This window comes from Ixodes scapularis, unplaced genomic scaffold, assembly GCF_016920785.2.
Source record: "Ixodes scapularis isolate PalLabHiFi unplaced genomic scaffold, ASM1692078v2 PGA_scaffold2__306_contigs__length_199485367, whole genome shotgun sequence".
Lineage (NCBI taxonomy): Eukaryota > Metazoa > Arthropoda > Arachnida > Ixodida > Ixodidae > Ixodes > Ixodes scapularis.
In genome coordinates this window covers 132,301,605-132,307,067 of record NW_024609857.1, presented here as the reverse complement: position 1 = coordinate 132,307,067, position 5,463 = coordinate 132,301,605, and the positions used below count along the sequence as shown (strand labels likewise).

At 45.0% G+C, this 5,463-nt stretch overlaps 1 pseudogene; it reads right to left on the bottom strand.

Annotated features, from left to right (window-relative positions):
* Window positions 1-332: 332 nt before the first annotated feature.
* LOC121836396 lies at window positions 333-2,505 on the bottom strand (annotated as a pseudogene).
* Between the last annotated feature and the right edge of the window lie 2,958 nt (window positions 2,506-5,463).

The window sequence follows — 5,463 nt, the reverse complement described above, 5'->3', positions numbered from 1 at the left end:
ATCCAAAACACAGCCTCTGGCCTAACCAGTTTTGTAATAATGAACAATCTTGAAACAAAAATTGTAGAGTCCACACCTGTAGATAGCTGTACAGTTCACACTGAAAGAATAAAAACACAGAAAATACACGAGGGACAGACACACACAGTTCTTTCAACGAGCAACTACATTTAAATGATGCCCATTACACTATGATGAACCACCTAGGATATGAAGAAAATTAAGTGAAGACGAAAATACTAGAAGGTACTAGAAAAAGATAAAGAAAAAGGTAAAGATGGCGGAAATTTAACTTCCTGAAAAGGAAGAAGAAGAGAAACGGGAGATGTTTTCTATGACAATTCCGGCGCTAGGAAATCCATCTCTGCTGTCGATAACGATAGTGAGGGCTCAGAAACATTGTCTGTGGCAGTTTTGATCTTAAAGGCTTCGATGATCTCTCGCCCATACTTGTCGTTGTGTGAACCTAGCACAGTAGTGTTTGCATAGCTAGGAGAGCAATCTTGGCAGGTGCGGGCGTGGACAACAATCGGATGGTAGGAGTCGGATGACGCCTTGTTGGTTTCAAGAAAGTGTTCTCTAAGGCGAACGTTTAGGCATCGTCCCGTCTGGCCAATGTATTGACTGCCACAACTGAGCGGAATAGAATAAATTGGCTTCTCTCGGCATTTGACGTATTTGTTGACGTGTTTGATGGTGCATTCTGGTGGACGACTGTCGTTATTTACCCTTTGGCACATTTGTTTTAGCTTCATCCGACATGTGAATACTACCTTCGTATCGAAGCGGGCAGCGAGACTCCTCAGGCGGTGGGAAGTATTATGCACATATGGAACACAGGCCGGGCGTGTGTGGCTGCGTCCATTGTTGTTAGATGATCGGTGGTTGGGCCCTGTAATGAGACGCTGAAGGGTAGTACGGAGGAGGTCTGCTGGATACCCGGCTCAGAGAAGCCGGTCATGCTGGCGTTGGACGCTTGTTGATGAGAGATGGGGACAGGATTTTGAACGGGAAGAGGCAAACAGGGTTCGAATAATTCCAAGCTTTACCAATTTAGAGTGGTTGCTGCAGAAAGGGAGGACCGGTTTTTTGGAACGTTGCTGGAAACTCCAGGATATGCCTTGGCGATGAAGATGAAGCCTTAAATCCAGATACTGGAGTCCCTCTTCTGTTGGTTCTTCACTCGTAAACCTAAGACCCGACGAGCAGGAATCGAAGGCTTCACAAATGGCCCGTGAGGAGATTGAGGTCGGATGAATAACAAGATAGTCGTCTACGTATCGAAACACTCGGCATTCGGGGGCGAAAACATCCAGTCGGGACTTAATTGATCGGTCTACGTACATGACAAACACTTCACCGAGTATTGGGGCTAGGCAGGAGCCTATACAAACACCCTTCTTTTGTCTTAATATGTTGCCGTTGTATTCAACGAGAGTTGACTGAAGGTATAAGGCAATGAGATCTGTGAAATCCTTAGCTGTGACCCCTGAGGTATTTTGAAACTTACAGAGACCATGTTCATGGATCGCATCAGACATGGAATTCAAGAGAATCTGGGGGTCTAGGCTGTAGTAAAGCTCTTCTATGTCTAAAGAAAACATGGAGAGTGGCTGGGTGGTGGAGTGTAGGGAGGTAAGGTGCGAGATAAGATCTGTGGAGTTTGAAATCCTAAAGGGCTGGAGGAGTGTCACCGTGGAGAGATGTTTTTGTAGGAATAAGGCCAAGGGTTTCTGCCAGCAACCTCCTTCAGATACAATGCTTCTGAGCGGTACTCCTTCCTTATGTGTCTTGGCTGTGAAAAATACGGAAAAATACTGTTTTGCAGGTGAACTGAGCGTTTTCTTGAGAGCGGGCAGATTCATCAAAGTGCACAGTCTTTTTGCCTCTGCGCGCAGAGATCCTGATGGCCTCTTCTTTAGTTTATCAAAGTTCTTTTCCAGTGCATTCGTGACCTCTCCATAGGTTCCTTGATCCATGACCACGAAAACACCGGTCTTGTCTGGTTCGAGCAATTTGAGTTTCCCCTGTCGCAGCTCTTCAAGTGCTTTCCAAATCGGGAACTTGCCTGCTTTCGGAGGGGGGTGGTAGCGGATAGAGCGAACTGCCGCGTTCAGAAACTCTGACCTCCCCTGTTCTGGAATATGCGAGGCAACTTTATGTACCGAAGTTAATTTTTCAACTCTTGAGGTGGGAAGATTTGGAGAAAACTTGGGACAATATGAAAGCACTTCCAAGGTACCAGGGGAAAGTTGTTGGTCACAAAGGATGACCGGAGGGTCAAACACTGCTTTGCTAGCTTTGCGGCATGATGCATTCATCGATGTAACGATGGTGTTCCATGCAGATTCCAGCATTCTGGTAGCTGAGGTTTGAAGAAAGATGAACGAAGGATGAGACCCATACCCAGAACCAAAGAAGTGAGTCATGAGACCAGGGAGCAGATTTTCCATTAGCCTAATGCACCATCAAACACGTCAACAAATACGTCAAATGCCGAGAGAAGCCAATTTATTCTATTCCGCTCAGTTGTGGCAGTCAATACATTGGCCAGACGGGACGATGCCTGAACGTTCGCCTTAGAGAACACTTTCTTGAAATCAACAAGGCGTCATCCGACTCCTACCATCCGATTGTTGTCCACGCCCGCATCTGCCAAGATTGCTCTCCTAGCTATGCAAACACTACTGTGCTAGGCTCACACAACGACAAGCATGGGCGAGAGATCATCGAAGCCTTTAAGATCAAAACTGCCACAGACAATGTTTCTGAGCCCTCACTATCGTTATCGACAGCAGAGATGAATTTCCTAGCGCCGGAATTGTCATAGAAAACATCTCCCGTTTCTCTTCTTCTTCCTTTTCAGGAAGTTAAATTTCCGCCATCTTTACCTTTTTCTTTATCTTTTTTTAGTACCTTCTAGTATTTTCGTCTTCACTTAAGTTTCTTCATATCCTAGGTGGTTCATCATAGTGTAATGGGCATCATTTAAATGTAGTTGCTCGTTGAAAGAACCCTGTGTGTCTGTCCCTCGTGTATTTTCTGTGTGTTTTTATCCTTTCAGTGTGAACTGTACTCTATCCAACGCGCTCTGCTAGGTGTACCTGTAGATAGACTGTACGGTGTAAAATATCAACCTTTAGACATGTATAGTTTGTGCACTATAGTCTGGAAAGTATGGCACATTATTTTAGTTTAGAGTTAGAAAGTTAAAAGTTAAATGGGTGCTGGTACTGAAATTTGACTTCACAAAACAAGGCACCAGAAGCACACAGTGGGATGCTACAGACCCCAAAACACCACTCATGCAGCAGTATCTCAACTGGATGGGCATATTTTCGAAAAAGAGAAGAGGAGAATACAGATGTCGCAACTTTGTTGAATCACGCTCATATTTTCCAAAAAGTACTGCCATCCATACAAGATACCGTCATATGAGTTATGTTCTAAGGTTTGCAGCATCCCACCTAGTGCTCCTGCCTGGTTTCGTGCCATCCAAATCTCAGTTCAGCGTCCCTTTGGTACTAGAACGGTTGTTTGTCGGCCTCATTGATTTTACGCTCTTGCAACCTTGTTCAGGAATTTCATCACAACTGGCGTCGGATTAGTGCTGCTGAGGCCGACAAACAACCCTTCTAGAAGAGCAACTGTGTTTGCCGCCTTTTTTGAGTACTTATATTAAAAAGCCAGTAAGCCACCATAATGGCAGTGATGTCGTCCTCTGCATTCTTCACGGACAAAAACCGCTGCTTATTGACAGCGAGGTACAAAAAGTCAGCCTTCTCGGCGTCATTGCCAGAGTACACGACGCACAGCATTGCCGGGATGTCTTGCTCCTGTGTTAGCAAACAAAATCAATGCAATGTAAGGCAGGAACCATGCGTGATAGTGTTCTCTAAATCATCACAGTTAATATATTACTATCTACCAGCGAGCTAGTCCACTGTTATTTGCTATAGTCACTTGATCTATGTTAAATATGTAATACCCCCACCCCCTGCAGACCTGATTACACTTGTACAGAATGCAACTTAGACGAGTGCAGTAAATCATGCTTTCCCAGCACTGAAAAATATGCAAGATCATCAGTGCAACAGGGACACCTGCATTATCTCTGCGATTAGTAAAATTTCGGCAATGCTAGCTAGAAGTCTGGTTCCACATAGAGACGTAAACGTCGCTTTGGCTTGCTCATTGCAAAAAAGCCAGAATCAGTCAACAGGAGCCCACATTCTCCTTGTGAGATCTCCTGATCTGCAATTACTTCACCTCCCATGTACATTTTGGCCAAAATATTTTGCATTAGATGGTTAGAAATCTTGTGGAAACTACTTTTGGCCATGATATTTCCAACCATCAGTGTGTCAGGAAAGACAGCCACTGGATCTTTTGTACCTTTCTAGAAGAGTGTGCTGTGCAGTGATTAGAAGGCTTGTTTGTCGAAATTGTAGTCAAACATGTGAAGCAGTGCCATCGGCATCATATTGGCTCCCCTGAGACCACGCGACTTCTAAACATCACCTCCTACTGCATAACTTTGCTAAACTATGATCTAGATGAAGGCTAAACTAGGTACAAGCATGGAACATGGCTCTATCTGTTGTGCAAGAAAGGTGCTAGTTTGTAATGTACTGCATACTTGGCTGCCATTAAAAAAAAAAAGAAAATGGAAAACTTTAATAAGATGGATACATTCACAATTGCATATGTGCCCCAATGTTGCCTAAACATTTGCTTAGAAAGATTGTGCGCAAGGGAGTTCATAAAAGCGCTAGGTTACATGTTGCAACCTATGCTACAAAGGATAGTTGAGAGCTTACCTCCTCTCCAACAAACAGATGTGTCAGTGCCATGGTTTCCTTGACATTGTAAACCACGATCATCGTAGCCGCTACTGCCAAGATGTCTGAAAAATAGTAGCACCGTTCCAGTATAAGATTAGTAGAAATTCTCTACAGTTTTCATGCCCTTGGCGCCGTGGAGGGCTCGCCTTCCACGGCGCTTGCCTACATGATTTGCAAGGTCCATCGAAGTTGGAGCTTCGGGTACTAAAAGGAGTGTGGAGCTGGATGTAGTGCTGTACAAGCATACTTCTTGTAAGCGTCTAGAGCGCACTGGCGAAGACTCTTGACTCCAGCCGGTATCAGGGGCAGCAGAAGACGACCAAGACCACGCAAATGTTCCGAGCATGCCTACTTACAGCGCCCGGCGAGTCGAAGGCACAGATTGGCGAGCATTTGTTGCATTAGTCCCGTAACCACCTGTTGCACAAAATTAAGGAGCTGGGTTCTAAGAAAAGTTTCCTGCGATCACACAGGTGTAATCTTAGCCACTGCACAGCTGTGACAACTGCTCAAGTGCGCCTTTACTGCTGAGAGCTACTGTGGTGCGCCCCCTGTTCCGCCGCGTCATGGCGGGTGTGTTGATGATTTGATGTTTTCGTTGCTTAATGATTCCATACTT